Below are 25,564 nucleotides of genomic sequence, written 5' to 3'. Positions count from 1 at the left end.
ATTATTTATTTTATCTTTATCAAATTTCTCAAGAAAAAGATCTGTTTATAGGGCGGTCAAAGAGGGCATATGATTAAATCCTACATTTTTCTCCCCTCAAAATACTGTACTTGATCCCAAGTTTTTCCCAAGTTCATTTATTTGTTAGTTTAATATTCTGTCTTTCCTCTGGGAGCTTGTCAGATTCAGCCTAGCGCAGCCGCGCAGTGCCGTTGGTCAGTTTCACCGCCCCAGGCGAAAGGTGATCAGGGCAAGTAAACAATGCAACCACAAGTTAACGGCCGGCAGGGGGCGGGCAATTAAGAAGCAGCAACACTGCAGCGCAGCCGGCTTCCCAGGTGCCCCAGGCAACTCCGGCTCACGACACGCCGGAAGCGCAGCAGCCAGTGGGCAATTCAAACCCAGATTAAAACAGCCACCACAAGAAAAGCCCCAGGAACGCAAGGGCAGGAGAGACAAAAGAAGCAGATCAGAACACAGCAGAAACCGGCTGAATCTGCCATCATGGCGGGGGGGAAGGAAGATCGCCACGAACAGATGGGCAGCCCAGGGCAAGGACAAGGGGCAGAACTGAGGGGTACTGCGGGTCAAGGGGGGAACCCTATAAAAAGACTGTAAGAAACCGCACCAAGCCAATCCTGGCTTTGTCTGTAACCATTATGCATTACACCTGAGTAAACTAACTTTTGTCCGAGCTTGTGTCTCACGAGGTTTTTGTTCAGCGCCAAATGCAACGATCCTTACACAGCTTACATGGGTATCCCTACAACAGTCTTGGGAGGTGGGTTGGAGCAAGAGATATTTGGTGAGCTTCTCCCAGTTCCAGTCCCACATTTCACCATGACTCCAACAACTAAAATCCTATAGACTCAAGGGAAGCTGACAAGGCAAGATTTTGGAAATATTAAAAACAAACAAACAAACAAACCTGAAGGTACAAAAATGTGCTACCATGTACTGAAAAGCTACCTAAGCTAAACTAAGTTTAACTACACTTTACTTGAGATATATCTGCTAAAGAGCGTTTCTTTCATGTGTTGGTTATGTTATTTTCAGGCTGAGAAAAGCTGTCAAAATATACATTGGATCAAATGTGAGGGTTAACAGTACACATCTGTGAAGATTTCTGTTTTCTTTTATAGTGCTTCACTTGGAGAAAATGAAGCATGCTAAAAAACTACCAGATGAAGTAAATACCATGCAGGCAGGAGTGAAATGAAGAAGGGAGATACATAAATTATTTCTCAGGAACTTTATTTAGGTGCTCTAATCACCCCACTGAGCACCTTTAAGAGGGCCTCCTTTAGTCTAAGGAGCTTTCCAAGCAGAGTTCTTTTACTGTCTGTGAGCTCTATCTCTGGAAACCCTATCTTGTACAACAGCATAAATTGCTGGCTTGTTGTCTGCCTGGTTTGAAGTTTAGACGCCAGTTTGAACAATATTTCATAAGAAATAAGATGGTTTGCATTCTGTAATTAGGATTTTGAAACACCATTGTAATTATATACAAAGGCCTTGAAACACATTCTTATTTATCTAGTAATATTTCAAAGCAGGGCAACAATGACATGGCTTTCTTTTTTAATAGCTTAATGAGGCTTAATTGGAGAACATGATTAGCTATGAGTAATTTCTTAGTACTGTCATTTCAAGCAGTGTCCAGAGCTTTCACAGCGTGGGGCGAAAAACGATTAAAAAAGAATCTTTTGAATATGTTTTATCAAAACGTACAAAATGAATTGTGGCTATAGCTCTCACAGTTTTGGGGTCTCAAAGCAAATGTGGGAGATATTCATGAAGCAGTTCACTGGCATTGCACTGCTACTTTTAATTCTTAGTGATGATTTTGAAAATCATTCCAATCTGGCTTTATGAACCATAACCTATTTTCTTCTCCCAATTCTTCTGTGACTCGCTACATAAAATGAGATCTGTGCATTTGCTGCCAGCATTCAGCACAAAAGATCCCCCAAGCCATTTCCTGGTTAGGTGTGTACACAGGAGTTCTTTCATGTCCAACCAGCCTTTGAGTCAAAACCAAAGGCTATATAGGCTATTGAAAAACTTGTAATTTTTTAGATTCTATTTTAAAAAAATGGTCAGCAATAGCTCCTGAGCTCAGTTTATAAAGTCCTCTTTTATTTTTCTGACAAAGCCAATTATCTATCCAGTTCACTAATACTTGGGTCTCAGTGTCCAGCCCACTGAGACCCAAGGCATAATTGAGAAAAGCTGGTGCAGGCTCAACTAAATTTAGCACATGACTGTTGTGGAAGAAAAGGTAGTGCATATTCTTGGTGGAGAAGCCCTCACAGGGAATCTGGAGTAAAAATGAAGCAGACTGCGGTATGAGCAAATGATTTAAGTGGCCAACTGGACACTACGCAAAGAATATGTAGATGCAGAGGAATTAACACTCTTCCCATTCTGCCACAAGATGAACTACCAAAATGGGTATACTGGTTGTGAGCCACCTTGTGAGGTTTGCAGGCGCTCCAGTTCAACACATTTCTCTGAGATAAATTGCTGCATAGTTGGGTCCAGTGCGATTCATCTGTTGTTTAAATTCTCTCTGTTGGCATCTTCCATTCCACTGGAGTGGAGAAGCTTTTGTAGATTGCATACCGTAATATTTCAAGTTGAATTGACTTCAAATCAAACATTTCAGTTTGTGGGAAAGATGAAAAGTTATCTACAAAAGAATTAGGGGAATGACTGCTCTTTAAATGGACTCATTAAATAGAACAAGAGAATAACAAAATTGGAAGTAAAAGAAGGGAGGGTGGATGGAAGTGTAAATGTGGGCTATGGTTGAACATTCGCACAATCATTTAAGACTCAATATGGAAGATGAACTACACCCTACTTGGCATTGATATACAAAAAATGGCATGGAAATGACACTCCTAAGACATGGCAAGTGATAGAGTAGGCTCTCGTATGCAGAAGATGCAAGTTCCCCCTACATCTGTATCCATTTTAAGGTTATCATGAGACAGAGCTAGAGAAAGCTCAGGTAACAATAGGCTAGTAGGAACCATGCAGTGACTTTATGTACCTTGCTATGTTTAGAGTAAACATAGTATAACAATACATGGAGTAAACAGTAAGCCTAGTGGCTGAGATGCTGGACCTGGGTAGACCCAGGCTCAAATTTCTACTCAGAATTTACTAGACAACCTGTGACCTGTTGGGTCAACAATTCAGATATATTTCCTTATGTAAACAGAGAAACAGAATGACCAAGGGCAAAAAAGCAGTGGGAGCAGGAGCAACTTCCAACTTCCTGCTGGCTTCCCCATTGACTTTCCTTGTGGGAAGCTGGCAGGGAGTGTTGTAAATGATGATCATGTAACTGTGGCTAGGTGACCCGTTGGATCATCATGCACAAGCACAGCAACCACAGCAACCACAGGGAGGCCCAGAAAGGAGGGTGTTGGTGGGTGCGTGTGTGTGTGTGTGTGTAAGCACAGGAAGGCCAGAGAAAGGGCACAGGATGCATGCAAGCACAGAGAGGCCCAGAATGGACAGTGCTGGTGAGCGCATATGTGTGTGCAAGCATAGGCAGAGAGGCCCAGAAAGGAGGGCACTGGTGTGTGTGTGTGTGTGTGTGTGTGGGAGTGTGGGAGTGCAGGAAGGCTGGGAAAAGAGGGTACAGGGTGTGTGCAAGTGCAGGGAGGCCCAGGAAGGAGGATGCTGGTGGATGCAGGGGTCAGAGGGAGATGGGAAAGAGGTTGGGAATCCCTCCCTCCCTCCCTTCCTTCCTCCCTTCTTTTCCACATATAACATAGGCTTGCAGTTTGTCCTCCCCTCATGACCCTCCAGTGAAGCCTCCTCCTCCTCCCCAGCAGAACTGCTGCCACTTTGTTGGGGGGAGGTGGAACAAAGGGAGCCATGGACCAGGAGGAAAACTGCAATCTCACTCCCCATTCTGCCCCCAAGGGTCCCTTCTCTCGAGGGAGGAAGAGGGTTCAGCCACCGACCACTGGCACCCCCCCAGCCAGCCCTACCTCGCCAACAGACATCCAAATCACTCCCTCAGCCTTCCCTCAACATCCACAGCCATTAAGAGATTTCAAATTTCTGCCTCGTTTCTGAAGCAGCCAATTATCACTCGCCCATCAGGCCTTGCTGCCAGCAGATTGGGCACAGGGGACAGAGGGAGGTGGGAAAGAGTTCAGGGATACACCCATGACGATCATGTGACCTGGGCTGACCATGATGGCACAGCAGCACAGCAATGCTGAAGCAGTCACAAATTTCCCAAATTTCAATCCCACAGGAGTCATGGGTCCTGGATTTTGGACACATTCTGTAAGTTAGTCCATTTGAGGTACCTTGGTTCAAAAATTGTTGCCCTATGATGCACCATTTTGCCCAACTGAAGGTTACAGACACGAGAGTTTTAGTAGTATATAGATTGATAACTTTGGGCCAGTCACATCCTTCCATCCATCTCACAGCATTCATGTGAAAACAGAAGGATGGATGAAGCACCTTAGAGGAAAGGTAAGATATGATTGTAAAATTGATTTCATTTTCTTGCCTGGTCTCTGGGATGGAGTCTGAACTCAATGGCAAAATGCATGTTTTGCTTATGGAAAATTCCAGCTCCTGTTGCTGGGTGGAATTTAATAATGGGACCTCAATGAAGACCCCTGACTGAGCTGCCAGAATTTTTTTTTAATAATTTTTATTGAAACTTTATAAGTTTCAATAAAACTTTATTGAACTTTATTTCAATAAAACTTTATAAGTTTCAATACAAAAAATTAGTTTTATATCTTTGTTTTAAATACAGAGATATAAAACTAATACAAACTAAGAAAAATATAAAGAGTAAAAAGAAAAAAAGTGCAAAGGAAAAGGAAAAGGAAAAAAAGATATAAAGAGAAAAGAAAACATATATAAAGAAATTACTTCCTCCTTCATCAAGACAAATACAATTTCAGGAACTTATCACCTTCTCTAACATTTCAATAAAAGATCTCTTCTTCCCATATCTTATCTCTTATCTATAAACAAATATTTAAAGTCTCCTCATTTGAACATAGTAAAATCCATTAAGAGCTACCAAAAACAACTTATTAAGAATCTTGATCTTTAATCTCTTCAAATAGTGTCCCACAAGTTGATTTCCTTTTGTCTCCTCTCAGAAACTCCTTCAAAGTTTAACACATACCAGAAACATCTATATTTTAACCTTAAGTAAATAAGCCAACTTTGTAATCCTTTATTTTTAACACCATAGCTTGTCACTTTCTCTGAAAATACAACAAAAACTCTCTTCTTCCCATATCTTATCTATAAACAAATCTTTAGAGCCTCCTCTTTCAGTCCTGGTTGAGAAAAACCCCTTTATTATATATATATAATAAAGTGGCCATCAAGTGTGGCATATACCAAGGTGATGCACTGTCCCCACTGTTGTTCTGCATAGCCTTAAACCCCCTCAGCCAGATAATCACAAGGGTACAAGTTCAAGAGTGGAATCACCATCACCCAAGCTGGTTGGGGTTGGCCACGGAGGTGGATCAGGAGTTCATAGCTACCATGGTGGCCATGGTCCTATCCCAGGTCATCCATGGCCCGACTCGGGACAGTGGTCACACTCCAGACATGGCTTTCTTGTTGGAGCAGTGGTAGCATGATCTGGTGGGGGATTTGGTATTGTCCCCTTTGTCATGGTCAGACCATTCCCTGGTGGCCTCGAGATTCTCCTATGTTGCCCCCCCCCCCGCAGAGAGGTGGGACCTATTCGAACAGTCCACCCCCAGCGACTGATGGACCTACAAGGGATCCAAAGGGAGCTGGAGTTTGTTCCTGAGGCTTTGCTGCACAGTCCAGCAGAGGCTGTGGCTGCAGCCTGGAATAAGGAGGCAACCAGGGCCTTGGACAGGATTGTGCCTGTGCGTCCTCTCTTGACCCATTGCCCCTGACACTCCCTGTGGTTTACGGAGGAGTTAAGGGTGCTAAAAAGGGCCAAGAGACGTCTAGAGTGCCGCTGGTGGAAAACTAAGGACGAGTCTGACCGAACACAGGTTATTAAGGCCTACCTTGCAGTGGTAAGGGCAGCAAAATGCCATTATTTCTCCGCTCTTATTGCATCTGCAGAGTGTCACCCAGTGGCCCTGTTTTGGGTCACCTGGTCCCTCCAGGGTAAGGGGGGCTTGGAGGACCATTTACAGGGCCTTGCAGAGGAATTTGCGGAACACCTGACAGATAAAATCGCTTGGATCCATTCCCAGTTGGAGGCTAAGCATAATGCAGGTCCAGTGGAGATGTCCAGGGAGCAGACTTACCCGGTTATCTGGGAACGGTTTGATCCTGTTGGACCTGAGGAAGTGGACAGGGTCCTCGGGGCTGCCTGTGCATTAGATCCTTGTCCTTCCTGGTTAGTTAAAGCCTCCAGGGAGGTGACATTGGGGTGGGTACTAGTGGTGGTCAATTCGTCCTTGCAGGAGGTAGTGTTCCTGATGCCTTTTAAGGAGGCTCTGGTCCACCTCCTCCTCAAGAAATCATCACTGGACCCCACCCTTCTGGACAATTTTCATCTAGTTTCCCACCTTCCCCTTTTGGGCAAGGTTGTGGAAAAGGTGGTTGCACAACAGCTTCAGAGGATCCTGGAGGAAACAGATTATCTGGACCCCTTTCAGTCAGGCTTCAGGCCCAGTTATGGGAGAGAAACAGCATTGGTCACACTTTTAGATGATCTCTGGTGAGAGCGGGATGGGGGCAGTGTGTCCATGCTCACTCTTCTTGACCTCTCAGTGGCTTTCGATACCATTGACCATGGTATCCTTTTGGGTCGGCTGCAGGAGTTGGGGCTGGGCAGCACAGTTTTGTGGTGGTTCAGCTCTTTCCTCAAAGGCCGACACCAATCAGTGTTGATAGGGAGTGAGAAATCCAGCCTGCCCCCCCTACTTTGTGGGGTGCCTCAGGGTTCGGTGCTCTTGCCTCTCCTATTTAATATCTACATGAAACCACTGGGTGAGATCATCTGACACCACGGGATGAGGTATCATCAGTATGCTGATGATACTCAACTGTATATCTCCATCCCAGGTGACCTAAGTGATGCTGTGGCTACCCTTTCGTAGTGCCTGGAGGCTGTGGGGGCCTGGATGGGGGACAACAGGCTTCAGCTGAACCCTGGTAAGACGGAGTGGCTGTGGATAGGGAGAGCCTCAAGATCTAGGAGCTTATCATCTCTGGTTCTAGATGGGGTCGCACTACCTCAGACAGACCTGGGTGTAATCTGGGGGTCCTCCTAGACCCACAACTCCTGTTTGAAGAGCAGGTGGTAGCCACGGCTAGGAGGGCCTTTGTGCAGCTTTGTGTTATGCATTAGTTACGCCCTTTCCTGGATCAGGAGGCCCTCCACATGGTCACTCACGCCCTGGTCACCTCCCATTTGGATTACTCCAATGCACTCTACATGGGGCTACCGGCTGCCCTGACTTCTGGTGAGATGGCGACACAGAAGCCTGCATGTATGTGAGCACCACCTGATAAATTTTAATTCTTTTTTATAAACATTGGGAAGGAGCTTGAATGAAGTATACAGCGTTAATATCAGCTGTGGCTTCATTGAGACAAGCCACGTTTTTGTAGAAGCGTGGTATGCTGATAACAAAGAATGTAAACTAAAAGTGGAGTTCAAAGCATCCTATCCCATAAACTTTATTTTAGCTCTCCCAACTATAATACAGATAAGTAATTAGTAAAGTTAAGAATACTCACTACAGGAGGATGGAAGAATGATTGAGAATATAAGAAGGAGGACTATTATTACAATCTGCTAAATATTAAAATGGTACTTACAAGAGGCAGCTATTGTCGACTAGGATTAGAGCCAGCCTTTTTTCCCCCAACAAGGCCCTCTCTTAACCCTGCGTTAGACAATGGCTTAACTATCCCAAATGACAGTCCTATAGTAGAGCCAATTCTTGACTGGTCTTTAGGGCCTCATTGTATGTTTACAACAGAGCCGGTTGAAACTGGAGTAGACCTAGCCAAAGAATTTGCCCTTTTGGATCAACAAACTTACATGACATAAATGAACTATACCCCCACAGAGAGGAATTGGTCAGTACAGGGAGGTGAGGAGACTGAAGATATAAATGACTCCCCAACTCCAGGTTTTACAACTGGAAACAGTAATGAATCATTAAGATTAGGTCTGCTAACATTAACAGACATTTTTAGCAAACAACAACAGAATTTAAATAGTCTAGCTCATTCATGGGCGCAAGTCATATCCATGATGAAATCCTTTTTAGCAGAGTGTAAAGATCTACTACAAACCTTGACAGAATTGATACTTAAAACAATAAATGGAAAAGTCCATAAACTAGAAGAAACCCTTGTGAATCCATCATCAGCCACAATAGGCCACATTTCTAACCTTGAAGAAGAAATAGAAATAACAACTGTGAAACAAAAAATAAAAACACCCAAGGAAGGTGTTAAACTAAGAAAGAAGGCTAATAAAAAGGGAAATCAAGTCAAGAAAAGTAAAAACATTAAAAACCTGAAATGTCACAGAAAAACAAAGAAATTCAAGCCAAATAAACTGTGGCAAATCATTGAGACTAAATGCAAAAAGAGCAAACAATCAAGAAAATCTTTGAATAACCCAGGGAGAAAAAAGCATAAACATAAGAAAGATAAAGGAAACCAGATATCACAAAACAAATTGAATGAAAAGAGTCAGAGGAGCAAACAAGTAAACCCCACCCAATTAGAACCAGATAGTAAATGTACTCAATTTGACAAACCTATAATGCAAGTTGATCTCAGCATGGCCTCCTTATCCAAGAACCAACTAAGAAATATTGATATTAAACAAAATACCTGGCATTTACAACTGATCCCCAACAAACTGACTTTCATTAACTACCCCAAACCTAATGGTTTACAGACTCAGTTTGATAGGAAAATATATTTTGTTCATCTGATGCAGTCCCTAGACGTAATCAACCTCTCAACAAAAGATATAAATAGAGTAGAATACCTATTTTATAACTATATAAATACCAGAGCAATCGTAACGTTTGAGTCTATGGCAACGGCCAGTTCGGTGATAAAGAAAAAGAGATGGCTGAATAAATTTTCAATAGGGGTATCCAGAAACTTCCAAAATAACATACTTTGTGAAGCTTATAAAAACAACACGATCCAATTAACATCGGAAACACAAAGAATTGAGGTACCACATGGAAGAAGACGAATATAACAACTTGGGTAAGGATAGTGAAAGACCAGAGATGGGGGAAAACCCAAGCAATACAGAAACAAACCTTACAATATCATGTGCATTACCAAAATACAGTGCTCTGGCAAAACAACATATAGTAAGCACTGCTAATGTTCATGAAAGGAGCTATATAAAAAAGCATAACCTGGTACAGCAGGTATCTCATAGAGCAGTACGAAATACGTTGTCACCTGAGATGGATAAGATAATGGAAATAAATAGTGCAGGAGTTTATAAGACTACCACAGAAGTGCATAGAATAAAGCAATCAGATATACATCTGAATTTGAGACCCTCCAAGAAAGCCCAGGATGTAACATATAAGTCTACATCAAATATCCCTGGGCCTAAAAATAATTGTGTCTATGAGGATATCCAAGGAACTTTGAATTCAATAGAACAAGCGACATGGCCAGAAGAAGTATATAATACCTCAAAGGAAGAAAGGACCAGAGGCCAACAGCTAGGTCATATGTCAACACAACAATTTCGCAGGACAAGTAAACAAAATAATCATCAGAGTCAAATTCAAAATAAGGATACGCAACAGAGTTGACAAGAAAACAATATGAAGACATCTGCAATTAAATGTATATCTTGGAACATTGCTGGATGGGCGGGCAAATGTATAGATGGGGAATTCTTGCATTTTTTACAAGATTATGATATGATTTTTCTCCAAGAAACTTGGTTGGTGGAAAATAAGGTGACAGTTATACCTGGTTATATGTGTTTTTATAAATGGGCCAAGAGGGACCAAAGAATGGGGTGTGCCAAAGGGGGTTTAATGAGCCTAATTGCAGTACATCTGGATGTGAGAATAAATAAATCTTGGAAATTATGATATAGATGAAATCCAAATACTGATGCTGAAATTTAAAGGGAGAACATTAATATGTGCTAACATTTACGCCCCACCCAGACAACAGGCTAATTGGGATAAATTGGAACAGTCTTTAGTTGATACATTACAGTATTCCACAAGTGTAGATTTAATTATTTGTGGGGATTTTAACGCTAGAATTGGCCCAGGTCTGGAAATATTGAACTTAAAAGATAAAGGCCTATTTGAAATGGAGGCCACCTTCCCCCTGGGCCATATGTCATATGATAAGACTCAGAATAAGCGTGGTTTAGAACTACTCAAACTGATGTATAAACTACAAATGGTCAATTTACATGGATCACAATGGGATCAATCTGGGGGCTCATATACATCAGTCAGTCATAGAGGGGGAGCTGTTGTTGATTATATATTTATATCACCCTCACTGATCCCATTAGTACAGTGTTTTAATATTGTAGACAAATCTGAGAGTGAAAATTTATCAATCAGCCTGGATTTAATGTGGGTTGGTGGAAATAATGTAGCACAAGAGAACCATAATATAGACGGTTCCATACAAAATCAGAAATGTTTAAAGTGGACGCTCCCCTTGGCTGAAGTTGGAAGATCAACATTATATAGTCCAACAATGTTACAACAGAGGCTTACCATTATTCAATATACCAGAAATGCAAAGAGCATATATGAGGAAATGGCTGGCAACCTTAAACCACTGGTGTGTAAAACATGGCAAGGGAAAACGAATAAAACCAGAATCTCATGGTTTAGTCATGAATGTAGAAGTGAAAGAAAGGAATTAGCCAGACTTATCAGACAAATAAAGAAGGATAAATCATTTGATACGGTAGAGGCAGTTAGAGACAAATGCCGAAAATATCAAGCGTTGATTAGGAGTAAACAAGATTATTATAAAACAGTGGCAAGAACGAAGACTATCATGTTTGCAAAATAATGATACGAAATTCTGGGAACTAGTTTCCCAAGGCCAGAGAGAAATAAAAGTAATGATAGAAGCCCAGATTACACTGGAAGATTGGATAGTTTATTTTAAAAATAAATTTGAGGATACTAGTACATCAAACCAACAGCTAAGGGGTATTGATATATTAAAAACATCCCCAAAATGGCCCCCTGTAACTGTGGCAGAAGTTAAAAGAATAATTGCACAACAGACAGCTGGTAAAGCCCCAGGAGAGGACATGTTACCTCCAGAAATCTTTAAGGCATTTCCCAATTGGTGGGCCCCTACACTCGCCTCTTTGTTTACCTATATCAGTGCCACTGGTCGATTACCTGTAGGTTGGAATAATAGTATAGTAATCCCAATATATAAAAAGGGAGATACTACATATCCAGCTAATTTTCGACCTATAAGTCTTATTGACATAGGGTGCAAGCTATATACAAGATACCTTTTAAACAGACTGATTGGTTGGGCAGATACTAGGCAGCTTATAGCAGAAGAACAGGCAGGTTTTAGAAAGGGACATAGTACTATAGATCAATGTTTCATTTTACAACACCTGATCCATAAATCAATGAATGGACCCTCAAAATGCCTGTATGCAGCATTCATTGATTTATCATCTGCCTTTGACACAATAAATAGAGGGAAATTATGGGAGAAGTTTTTAGTTACTGATATAGATAGAAGATTACTTTATTTAATATATATATTAAATGAAGACACCTATATACAAGTAAGAATAAATCAGAGTGGTTCCTTAACAAAGCAGATTAAAATCTTAAAAGGTGTCTGCCAGGGCTGTCTACTGGCCCCTTTCCTTTTTAACTTTTATATAAACAATATCGTAGAACACTTTAATAATCCTTTTCCACGCTCCATCCATTGGAAGTAAAACAGTCCCTATATTACTGTATGCAGATGATATGGTACTTATGTCGACAACATTAATTGGAACGAGAACTCTGACAGAATTTGCCATGTATTGTAAGAAAAACCACTGGCAGATAAATTATTCTAAAACCAAGGTAGTAGTATTTGCCAAAAGACCAAAGAGACATAGATGGACTCTAGATGGCAGGGAGACAGAGCAAGTGAGGTCATTTAAGTATTTGGGTATCCAGTTTACTGAAACATTGTCTTGGAACTCACATATAGCATCAACAAAAATAACAGCCATGAGATCTATGAGGGCTATTTGTTCCTTCTATTCAAAAGGAGGATGCTTAGTTCAACCTGCACTTAAGATCTTCCAGGGGAAAACAATATCACAGTTGATATATGGGGCCCCAATTTAGGGGTTTAGAAAATTAGAAGCATTAGAATAAATTTGTGAGATCAATCCTAGCCTTACCTTCATGTATACCAGCGGCAATGTTGAGATTAGAAATCGGCCTCCCATCAATCAATACAAGAGTAAAGAAGGCAATAATCCTATATTATAGGAAATTAGTTCTTATGCCCAATAATTATCTGGCAAAAAAATGCCTCTACAAAAATTTTAATAGCAACAGATGGGCGATTCTGTGTCAAAAACTATTTTTTCAATTATCCCTAGATCAGGAACTGTTTAACGACATACACTACCATACAGTATTGAGGGATTATTTCTTTTTTAAAGATTTTAGACAGGATAGAGATCAGATATGCAGGCTTAAGTTGGCCAAGTAGTATCATCTTTTTAAAAATTGGCAAGGAATATCACATTACTTACAGTATTCCATACCCCAGTCCCTGAGACAAGCTTTTACTGAGCTTCGTTTTCAAACAATGCCAACAGCCTATTTAGACGGAAGATATAGAGGGTTACCAACTACACACCGCTTATGTATTTGTAATACCTCACAGGTGGAAGATATGACTCATTATTTATTACACTGCAGATTATATCAAGAACCAAGAGTTAGATTTATTACGCCTTTGCTAAGTCAGTTGAATCAGACTAATCTAGAAAAAAAATATTTTTTGTTGTCTGATGAAAGTGAATATGTAACTAATCAAGTTGGATTGTTCGCAATGGCTGCAAGAAAGATACGGAGGCAAATGTTGACAAATAGTGGAGCAAATACTGGAGGGGACAGACTGAATTGATATGGATTGCTGTAATTTTAAATTTGTTGTTGTTGTTCAGTCGTTAAGTCGTGTCCGACTCTTCGTGACCCCATGAACCATATTGCGCCAGGCCTTCCTGTCCTTCACTGCCTCCCTGAGTTTGCTCAGTTTCATGCTCATTGCTTCAGTGATACTATCTAACCATCTCATCCTCTGCCGTCCTCTTCTCCTTTTGCCTTCAATCTTTCCCAGCATCAGGGTCTTTTCCAAAGACTCCTCTCTTTGCATTAGGTGACCAAAGTATCTGAGCTTGAGCTTCATTATCAGCCCTTCCAATGAGCAATCAGGGTTGATTTCCTTTAAGATTGACTGGTTTGACTTCCTAGCAGTCCAGGGTACTCTTAAGAGTCTTCTCCAGCACCACAGTTCAAAGGCATCAATTCTTTGGCGCTCAGCCTTCTTTATGGTCCAGCTCTCACAGCCATACATTACTACTGGAAAAACCATAGCTTTGACTATGCGGATCTTTGTCGGCAAGGTGACATCTCTGCTTTTTAATATGCTATCTAGGTTTGCCATAGCTTTCCTCCCAAGGAGCAAGCGTCTTTTAATTTCATGGCTGCAGTCTCCGTCTGCGGTGATCTTGGAGCCCAAATAAATGAAGTCTGTTACTGCTTCCATTTCTACCCCTTCTATTTGCCAGGAATTGATGGGTCCAGATGCCATGATCTTAGTTTTTTTAATGTTGAGTTTCAAGCCAGCTTTCACACTCTCCTCTTTCACCCTCATCAAGAGGCTCTTTAGTTCTTCTTCACTTTCTGCCATTAGGGTGGTATCATCTGCATATCTGAGGTTGTTGATGATTCTCCCTGCAATCTTAATTCCGGCTTGTGATTCTTCCAACCTGGCATTTCTCATGATATACTCTGCATATAGGTTAAATAAGCAGGGTGACAGTACCTTGTCGTACTCCTTTCCCTATTTTGAACCAATCGGTTGTTCCGTGACTGGTTCTAACTGTTGCTTCTTGGCCCGCATACAGATTTCTCAGGAGACAGGTAAGATGGTCTGGTACCCCCATCTCTTTAAGAATTTGCCACAGTTTGTTGTGATCCACACAATCGAAGGCTTTTGCATAGTCAATGAAGCAGAAGTAGATGTTTTTCTGGAACTCTCGTGCTTTCTCCATGATCCAGCGAATGTTGGCAATTTGATCTCTAGTTCCTCTGCCTCTTCGAAACCCAGCTTGTACATCCGGTAGTTCTCGGTTCACGTACTGCTGAAGCCTAGCTTGTAGGATTTTGAGCATAACCTTGCTAGCATGTGAAATGAGTGCAATTGTGCGATAGTTTGAGCATTCTTTGGCATTGCCCTTCTTTGGAATTGGAACGTAAACTGACCTTTTCCAATCCCGTGGCCACTGTTGCATTTTCCAAACTTGCTGGCATATTGAGTGTAGCACTTTAACAGCATCATCTTTTAGTATTTTAAATAACTCAGCTGGAATACTGTCATCTCCACTAGCTTTGTTGTTAGCAATGCTTCCTAAGGCCCACTTGACTTCACTCTCTAGGATGTCTGGCTCAAGGTCCGTGACCACACCAGCATGGACATCAGGGACATCTTTCTTGTATAGTTCTTCTGTGTATTCTTGCCACCTCTTCTTAATCTCTTCTGCTTCTGTTAGGTCCCTGCCTTTTTTGTCCTTTATCATGCCCATCTTTGCACTAAACGTTCCTTTGATATCTCCAATTTTCTTGAAGAGATCTCTAGTCTTCCCCATTCTATTGTTTTCCTCAATTTCTTTACACTGTTCATTTAAGAAGGCCTTCTTATCTCTCCTTGCTATTCTCTGGAAATCTGCATTCAGTTGCTTATATCTTTCCCTTTCACCCTTGCTTTTCACATTCCTTCTTTCCACAGCTATTTGTAATGCCTCATCAGACAGCCATTTTGCTTTCTTGCATTTCTTTTTCCTTGGGATGGTTTTAGTTGCTGCCTCCTGTACAATGTTACGGACCTCCGTCCATAGTTCTTCAGGCACTCTGTCTACCAAATCTAACCCTCTAAATCTATTCATCACCTTCACTGTGTACTCACAAAACCTATGGTTGCAAATAAACGTATGAAATAAAAAAATACATGGGGCTACCCTTGAAGAGTATTTGGAACCCACAGCTGGCACAAAAAGCAGTGGTGAGGACAATCTTGGGTGCCCCTAGGGCAGCATATATAACACGTCTGTTATGCGAGCTGTATTGGTTGCTGGTTTGCTTCCAAATCCAATTCAAGGTGTTGGTTATCACCTTTAAAGCCCTTCATGGCACAGGACTAGGTTATCGGAGGAGCCATCTTGCCCTGTTATATCTGCCCACCCCACTCGGTCTGTGAGAAAGGACATGCTGCAGACCCCGCCAGCCAAGGAATTTTGGCTGGCGGGGTCTAGGAAGAAGGCCTTTTCTGCCATGGCCCCTGCCCTGTGGAACAGCTTGCCAGCTGAGGTGCAGGCTGCCCCCACTCTCCTGGCCTTCCAAAAAGGTGTAAAAACATGGCTATGCCAGATGGGCTGGGGGTCTGATGGGGGCTCACATTGCTGGAACTGGTTCGTGGGATGATTGATACTGCTTCCCCCATCTTCTTGATTTGTATATTGCTTTTATAGGTTTGTTATTTGTGTTTTAATCAGGGGGTATTTATATTTTATTGTTTTCATTGTCTTGGTTTTTAATTGTAAGTTACCCAAGGTCACCCTCTGGGAGAGATGGGTGGCATATGCATTTAATAATTAAAGGGAGGGAGGGAGGGAGAGAAGGAAGAAGGAAAGAAGGAAGATTTCGGATGCTCCCTGCCAGCTTTCCACAAGCAAAATCAATGGGGAAACCAGCAGCAAGTCGCAAGTCACTCACACTCCCGCTGCTTTTTTGCTCTTGGTCATTTTGTTTCTCTGCTTTGGTAAGGAAATATCTCTGAAACAATGACCCAATGGGTCATGGGTTGTCTAGTATAAACTAAAAATGTAGAGCTGTAATTGTGATTTACCATAAGTGTGTGTTGTAAGTGCATAGAGTTATGAAATAGTAGAAAGGATAAATAAGGGGATAAATAAGGGAATTTTTAAGAATAGGTTTCCTCTGTGAAGATCTGAATGACTGACAAAATACACACACCCTATATACACTTTGCATCAAAACTAATGCCATGGGGGATGGTTCTAAAGCATGTTCTTAAGTTTGTGATATTTTTAGGACACCGTCATTTTTCAAGCAGGGTACATGGTTCCCCATATTTTAACTCCACAATATAACCATGTGAGGTAGGTTAGTGTTAAAATAAATGGGAGACTTGGCATTTCTTGAGTTTTCTCTCTCTTTCTCTGGTTAATAAATTGATTCTTATTGTTTCTGGCTATATTGGTTTCATTATGGATATTACTTTCTTCTGAATATCACTCTCAAAACCCCTCTTGGTTTGAAGAGCTGTGTTTTGCTTGCGTGGTCACAGCCGCTCAGCCATGGGATCAAAGGGTTCACAATGTAGATTGTGGGGATCTCACAACTCGTTGAAGGGAAAGGAGGCATTGATAGATTGAAAATCCTCATGGGCCACAAAGAAATACCCGGCATGCCAATCAACTGTTCCTCAGCTAACAGAGCAATGGAAGCATTAGAACTCGCGGTGGCCGCGAGGCGTGAAGGTGCTCGGCAGCGTGTCTGTCAGGGTGGCAGCAGCAGCTATATGTTTACTACTTTTTAAAAAATGTCAGTGGGCTGCAGGAGGTTGCTGGGTGGGCCACATGTGGCCCGCAGGTCATATGTTGTACAGGCCTGTGTTGAACTTGTTTTTGGAAAAAAGGAGAATGTTCCACAATGCTGGAGCTTCTCTTATATTCCTTTCGCTGCATCCATGAACAAGGAAGAAATTCAGTACGTTGCATCATGGTGGATATAGCTGCAGTTCCTACTGAGAGAGAGAGCCTTCCAGCTACAAAATGTCTGCATGTGTGATGTAAGAATTAAGCACAGGACTGTAAAGCTGAAAACAGACAGCATTTCTTTTTGCTCAGAAAGTCAAAAATGGCACTATGGGGAATTTCATGTGGGGTTTGCTGATCATCCTAGTTTTCTCTCTGGTAAGCAGGATTTGCTTGATTTTGTAGAGCTTCAAAAACTTGTTTCACTGGAGTCTGTGGTAAGACACAAGAAATTAATAGCATCTCTTTCATCATTCCTTCAACTCTGAAAAACTGCTTCTTCCTGTCCTGCATCTGGATACTTCTGTATGGTGCACATTTTGGATATGTGCATGATGTTGACCTGATGAAGCAAAAGGACCATCACCCACTATCTGAAATGAGGTAATGCAGAAAGAATTTGCTGGATGTGTGCTTTGGTTCTAGAAATGCATCCTCACTGGCCAATTTCTCCCTAATGGGGAGACACAGCCTGGCCAATATGCATTGATTATTGTCATTGACGCAATTTCATACAGGCATCCTATCTTAATTGGTAGCTTTCTCTTTGCCCTGCGTATCAAAGGTAATAATAAGATGCTTCCTGCATCAGGGATGGCCACATTACTTTGTAATTGCCTTTAATGTCATTTCCCATTTCTTGCAGGTCAAGGAATTATCTGGATAATAAGTAAAAGCAGTTGTTTGGATTGCAAAGGAAAATTGATCAGGAACTGATTAATTGACACTCAAGTCACTGGAGAACAGAAGTATTTTGAGAGGACTTGGATAACTAGGAATCTACTAAGTAAAAAAAAACTTGCTAATTAAAGAAACAGATCAATAATAACAGCTAATAAAAAGAGTTATCAGGCAACAGCAGCTTGTCTTTAAAATCTCAGGCAATCAAAAAGGACTCTCCACAGCTTATCACTCTCCAGATGTATTGGAGATGTGATTCCCAGAATTCCCAGTACTATCTAGCATGAGTTCTGGAAGCTGTGGTTCTAACACACCTCTAGGTTGGAGAAGAGCTGTGTTGAACTTGACAACTTTCTGAAAAGTTTGCATAGATAAAAGGGGGAGTTGATGCATTTGCGGTTGAAAATTCAGTAAGACTAGGTGCCACTGTAAAGTTCAAACTTGTCCTTTTGTGATGGTGTTGAGATGCAGAAATTAGACCAGAGCCTGGCACAACACAGTTATTCAGGTTTTCAAACTGAACCAATGTGTTTCACAACTTTATTTGCTCTGGAGGTTTGTAGTACAAAACTTTTCAATTCAAACTTTAATGACAAAACAGGTTGTTTATCATAGTTGACCAAAGACAACCAACAATAATAATCGATTTACAGACTTTGCTAAGAGCAATGGTACTTAAGATTAATTGGCTTCAGTCAAGTGCAGCTAATTATGTTTTCATTTTTTAAAAGCCTTGTATACCTGAATCACAGTATTTTTGGCAGGAAGACATATACAATTTGATTATCCATATTTTTACTCTGAATAAATTTATTTATGAATAAATAAGTTGTATCAATTATCAAGTTAACATCTGGAACAATACAAGTGAAAATGAGTATCTCATTCTCAAGTCTCATTATTGCACTTGTTTTCCTATTACTTAACCTTTACAATTTGTTAAAATTCTTTAAGTGTTACCTTACTCAGGTTGTACAGATTCTGCCACTTTTTGCCCAACTTGGTGCCCTCCAGATATGTTGGGACCTCAACTTGGCTATCCAGGCTGAGAATTCTAGAAAGCGTCATCCCTTCCTATCTGGAAGGCCTAAGATTGGGAAAAATGGGATTCTTCTTTGCTTACATCTAGGTTGCGGGGAGCCTGTTTCAAAGAGAAGCAATAGTAAGGAACATGGTTTGGATATGGCACTAACATGCAAAGAGGGGCTGGTTTTTATTTAATGGGAGAAATAGGCAAAGCAGCTGACCTGTGCTGAAAGACTTATGCCCATGAATGAGATCTTAAGGCCAAGTATAATTATTGATCAGTGGCTTTTCATTATTCAGTTACTTCTGCTTATTGTACATCATTTTGAAATAGGTATTTATTTATTTAAAACCTTTATATATCCACTCATCTTATATAGAACTCTGGGCAGCTCCCAGAGGCCCTGTACCATATAGGGCTTTAAAGGTAATAACCAGCACCTTGAATTGCACACAGAAGGAAACCAGGAGCCAGTGCAGCGTACACAACAGAGGTTTTACATGGGTAAACCTAGGGGCACCCATCACTGTGCGCGGTGCTGCATTCTGGACCAGTTGTAGCTTCCAGGTGGTCTTCAAGGGCAGCCCCATGTAGAGTGTGTTAAAGTAATCCAAACAGAAAGTGAGCAAGGCATGAGTAACCATGAGCAAGGCGTCCCAGTCCAGGAAGGGGCACAATTGGTGTACCAGATGAATCTGTGCAAAGGTCCCCCTAGCCATGGGTGCCACCTGCTCCTCAAGCAGGAGCCGTGAGTCTAGGAGGACCCCCAAATTGTCCACCAACTCAGTCTGAGGTAGTGCCACACTGTCCAGAATCAGAGATGAAATATCACCTGGACCTGGGGGGCCAAAAATCCAGAGCCTCTCCATCTTGACAGGGTTGAGTCAAAGCTGGTTCCTCCCCATTCAGACCCTTACAATCTCCAGGCACTCGGCCAGCACCGCCACAGCATCACCTGTACAGCTAGGGGTGGAGATATATAACTAAGTATCATCAGCATACTGATGATACCGCACTCCATACCGATGGATGACCTCCCCCAGCGGTTTCATGTAGATGTTAAAAAGGAGAGGCAAAAGTCTTGAGCCCTGAGGCATCTCACTTGCAGGGGCCTACAGCTCGACCTCTCCTCCCCCACCATCACCAACTGGAACCAGCCACGGAGGAAGGAGAAGAACCACCATAGAACTGCCTCCCACTCCCAACCCCCGAAGCCAGTCCAGAAGGATACCATGGTTGATGGTATCAAAAGCCACTGAGAGGTCCAGGAGGGCCAGAATGGTTGCACCACCCCCATCCTGAGCCCTCTAAAGGTCATCAATAAGTGCAACCAATGCTATTTCAATGCTGTACCCCAGCCTGAACCCAGCCTGAAAAGGGTCCAAATAATCTGCTTCATCCAGGGCCCTCTGTAGCTGTGCGCCAACCACCCTCTCAACAACTTTCCTTAAAAAAGGAAGGTTGGAGACTGGGCAAAAGTTGTCTAACACTGTTGGGTCCAAGGACTGCCTCTTGAGAAGGCACCACCATCTCCTTCAAGGCAGACAGCACCCCCCCCTTCTGCATAGAGTTATTAATCGCTGCATGGACCCAACCACATGCCACCTCCCAGGAGGCCTTAACCAGTCAGGAGGGGCATGAGTCCAGAACACAGGTGGCTGAGCTCACAGCCACAAGAACCCTGTCCACTTCCTCAAGAGCAACCGGCTCGAACTCCTCCCAGATAATAAGGCTCAGACGTGTCTCTGTCACCTCCAAAGGATCTGGCCAGCCAGAGTCCAACTCCGAGTGAAGTTGAGTGACTGTATCTGACAGATGCCGAGAATATTCCTCACAGCAGCCCTGCAAAGGCTCTGCTAGCTTTTCCTTACCCTGGAGGGACCTGGTCATCCAAGACAGGGCCACCAGGTGGCTATCTGCAATTGCAATAAGGATGGAGAAGTAATTACACTATTCCAACTCTCAAAATGGGTAAGCACACAACCCCTGCATCCATCCTGGTGCCATCTTGAAAAAAGAAAAAAAACCTTTTTCCTCCCCAAACTCTATTTCCAAAACATCCTATAACACCCAAGACATATACAGATCAGGAAAGAAATTCAAAATCATGCATGGAAACCAGAGGCTTGATTGTCTTTGATGTAAGAACTAGCCTAGAGTTTTCTTAGCAAACTGCACTGAAAAATATCTGGCTTGATGTATGTACATAGTTGTTGAATTCATTTATTTATATATGTGGTCCTAGCAGTTTCTAGTTTGGTGGGCAAGTTTCTCCAAGGATATGGCTTTCTGTTCTCTCTCCACCCTTTGGGAACCCAAGGGCCTTTTGCTGCTGCTCTAAGATAAGGCTGGTCTTTCTTTCACTAAAGGCCACATATGAAATCATGGGACAGGGGGCAGCTCAGGGAACTGCCCACATTTCCTCTTCTGAAGTTTTTGTTCTTGTTTCAGCTTTGCACAAACATCTCCTGTGTCAGGAGCTACAGAACTTGCAGCAGGGGACATTGAACCCCTCCCAGGGGAACCACAGCATAGAGCAGTTGCTTTGGATCAAGCTGTTTGTGATGGAGTCTTCTTCTAATGTGTTAGAATACCATCCGCATCCTCCCAGGGAGCATGGCAGGGTGGGGCATTCAGGCTCATAAGGCTGGCTTTTCTCGGCCATTAGTATTCCTGGACAGGAAGGAAAGCAGACCAAAGGGCTTGGTGCCAGAAAGGGCTTCTAAAACATTCTGCTCTTTCATATCTGGGGATTGGTCAGCTCTTCATTTACTTCTTAGGCTTGCCTGCTAATGCTGTTGTTCCAACTGACCTGGCTGAACTGTAACCATTCATGTTTCCAAGTAGGTGGAATACCAGAATTACAAAAAGGGCTACTGTTTCATATTGTCCCTAGTAAGGAGAATCTGGAAATGAAGTGGGTTTCACTAATCTCCCTTTCACTTAAGAGAGAACAAAACTCTCTCTTACAAAATGAAATCAGAGAAACTTTGCATTAGTTCCTCATGTCACAATGGAGACCATGACATAAGTACAAACAAGGGGAAACACAAATGATCATTTGACAATACAATCACAGGAAATTCAGGAAAACAACTTGGTTTCATTAATCTCTCTTTTGGTTAAGAGAGAACAAAACATCAAATCTTAGAAACTTCTTTATTAGCACAGGTCACAAGATGGAGTCGATCTGAAGTGCAAACAAGAGGAAAGGTAGCAGCAATAGTTTAGCAATCCAATATGAGTTCAGAATTGGGATATAAATGCAGTGTATTACACATATCCTTTTTCCTTGAACACCATAGAGAGGCCTCCTCTTAAAGGCAAAGCCTGTTAACCATTGTACACAGAATACACCAAGGTTTCAAATTAAGTAGAATACCAGATCTGAAAAAGAGCTGTTGATCCATGCTCTCCCAAGGAAGGAGATTTGGGAAAACAACATTTTTTTTCCTTTAGCAAATAAGAGTGAAGATCTTATAATCTATGTTCAGTGTAACTCAGACTACGGTCTATGTGACTCAGGATGAGTCGGATTCTTCATGAATCAAAGAAATAAAGGCTTTTTTCTATGACCAGGGAGATTTTTCATGTTTCTGAATCTCATTCAGACAAATAAAACAAGTACAAAATTTAAAATACAGGGGAAAAAACCCTAAAACAGTTAAGAATATCATTCAGCTTTTGCAAGCCATAGCTATTGCTAAAAACTTGGCAACAGTTATAGTGGTTGTCCAAGTTTAGCACTTGCAGAAGAAAGCTTGTAATGTCTTCATTAAAAAGACAACTAACATTTCTAATAATTGGGTTTATGAGTGTCAGACACTATGGGTGGTACAATGGATAGGGTAACAATACATGTTACATATACACAATATACATGACAATACATACAGCCTCTATCTGAGCATGCAATTGCTGTACCAGAAGTAGTATATTTGCATATAGTTTCCATAACAAGTAGTGCAACAATTTAACCAAGATCAAAAGTCTTCTCTGTGAAATATGTAAGATGTTATAGAGGTAGCTAGGAATCGTCTGGGGAGAACCTGCAATTGCACCATATAGGGTTCAATTAAGGCTTTATCTGGACCAAGAGATCGTGTTGCCAGGAGTGAGTGGCCACAATGTGCCAGATCAGAATCAATTTTCCTCCTTAGGAAAACCTCTGTAATGAACCAGAGACTCACCCCAGAAGATTTGCTTCAGCCACAATCTGAAATGGCAAAGTCTCAGACAGGCCCCAGGAGAAATGCAGCCAAGCTCTTAGGTAAACAAGGGCATCTTTGAGAGAGGGACATGCAGTATGGCTTTCAGAAACTTAGACTGAACAGCTTCTAAAGTAGGGGCATCCTTATAAACACAAAATTGTGCACTGTATAGCAAACTTAGGACCTTTGCTTTATACAATTTTATTGCTGCATCAATGTAATTATTGCCTTGATGACTAGCATATTTTAAGATTGTGTTAGAAACCTGAATTCTAATAAAAAAGCTCACTCAATTAGTTATTCCAGCAAGTGGAGGGGGGCTTAAAGCATGTTTTAGGGAAAACTAGAATCTTAGTTTTTGAGTAATTGATTTTCAGAAATTCCCTAGAACAATAGAATGCTAAAGTAGCTTGGTATCTCCAAAGCGTCATACAGGTTATGGATAAAATGGGCACATCTGCATATAAGAGGATTGAAATAGGAGAGAGTGAAATATGAGAGTGACCTGGATAATTCTTTTATAGTGGATTTACAAAATAGGCTTGTTAAAGCTTTGAAGAATCTTGTGAGAAGGGACAAAGAAGAAATGAAAAGAAATCAAATTCAATGACATTATTTGAATGGAATAAAGTTTAAGACTATTAGAAATAAAAGGAAGGAATATAAAGTTGGTTTATTTGATCAAGGTTAAAATAAGATATGTTGTTATTTCTGATAACCCTTAATGGACTTTCTGCTGACACTAGGACTGAAAAGATGATGCTTTATGAATTTGTCTATAGATAAGAAATGGGATATAGGATGAAGAGATCATTGGTTGTAAACTAAGAGGGGGTGAAGAGTTACAGAAATAGTTTATACTTGTGATGAAGGTTGGAAGTCACTTCTTTATATATTTCTTTTCTCTCTTCACTATATTCTTACTTTCCTTTCTTTCTTTTTATTTTCTGTTTTTCCCCTTTGTACCTTTCACTCTTTCTATTCTTCTTTCTTTTAGTTTGTATTAGATTTTATTATTGTAATTAAAATCCTCAATAAAAATTATATATAAAGAAATAGGACAATGGGCAAGTGTTAGAGGGTGAAATTCTGGTGTAGAAAGGGCAGCAATTTATGTAGAAGTTGAACATAAAGGATACAGCCCTGTTTTACTCATCTGAAAATAGGGGTGTGGGGGTGAATTTGACAGGAATTTTTCCTGTCCTGCTTGAGTTTGCGGTATTTTTATTAATCCTTAGGCACCTAAGCCAAGATTTAAGCTAAGAAAGCATGGCCAATCCTAGCACCAATACTTTTTTCTTGAAAGGTTGATTGCCCAACCCAACGAAGCCTTTCTCCCCGCTTTCTGATAGAGGAATTTCAAGAATCTTTAAAGAATTAACAACTGGACTTCTTTTGGTTTATACAAACTAACTATCAGAGTTGTTTTGTTTTATAAAAACAACCATCCTACTTTGGATTACAACTATTGTTATTTTGATTTAGTAGCCAGATTTAAACCAGGAGAAAGGACAAGAAATGAGGGAGAGAGGATCAGACTGCAGCAACAAAGGACCAGTGGTGAGAACTCCTTTTTATAAAGGAAAAAACTTTTAGCCAAGATGAGCTCAAGAATTGCATTTGAAAATAGATTCTGTTGAGCTGTCATAGCAGCAAGATTTGAACAACTGATTAATTGAGATTTAGATAATCAACATTTGTCAATTGAAGTAATTTATGAGCTTTAATTAATTGCTTTTGAAAATGCTTGAATGAATTATAAGTCTAAACAATTCAGTCAACCTTGAACCCAAAGTACTGTATTATACTTCCCTTGTAAGACAGTAGAAGATCCACCAGATGGCACCAAAGGACATATACATTTTAAGTCCAAACCTTGAAGACCATAAGCTCATACTGCAAAAAATGAATGTTAATCAACTGCATTTATTTCCACACACATTTATAAATACATATAAACACAGTCTATATATAGTTTTGTATAAATTTTGAATAATTGTACAATTTGATGGGGTGGCAGAGAGATGAAGGAAGAGAAGGAGAATATATAAAAGGGTTCTGGGAGAGACTGTTTACAGGAAGATGGTAATAAAAAGCAGATTGTAAAGAATGTTAAGAATGTGGATGAAAAGAAAGAGCAGGCATTAGGAAAAGTACTACCTCACCCAACCATCCTATCAATTGATGCATGATTTAATACAGAGTGGAAACAACAGAAAATAACAGGATGGTTACAGCAGTACAATAGGAAGAAATTTGGAAGAAATTTTGGAAGAAAAATTTTTATTACAAAGAAAGAAGGGGGAAAAAGTCATGTCAAAAGAAAGGTGAGGGGATGAAGAACAATCAGACATGCTTGTCAGGTTGTTTTTTAAATGATGCCCAGTTGGATTGACCCAGATTCAAGAGAGACACAAAAGTACTTGGACCCTGGACAGGTGGTTTCTTTATATCTCCCTATAAAAAGGTTGGGGACATGTTTTATTTTGTAAAAATGAACATATAAAAGTGATGTGAGTGCTTCATATATTCTGTTCTATTGTTATCTCTATA

The 25,564-nt window shown here is 41.1% G+C and overlaps 1 long non-coding RNA gene across 1 annotated transcript in view; it reads right to left on the bottom strand.

Annotated features, from left to right (window-relative positions):
* LOC148216572 (uncharacterized) overlaps positions 1–25,564 on the bottom strand; it is an 83,594-nt gene that overhangs the window by 5,331 nt on the left and 52,699 nt on the right. The window lies entirely within an intron of this gene.

Source organism: Python bivittatus, unplaced genomic scaffold (assembly GCF_059951505.1).
Source record: "Python bivittatus isolate LINGU-HERP-01145 unplaced genomic scaffold, Pbiv_v1 ctg000170_np1212, whole genome shotgun sequence".
Lineage (NCBI taxonomy): Eukaryota > Metazoa > Chordata > Lepidosauria > Squamata > Pythonidae > Python > Python bivittatus.
Note: the sequence above shows the minus strand (reverse complement) of the source record. Positions and strands in the feature narration are given on the sequence as shown.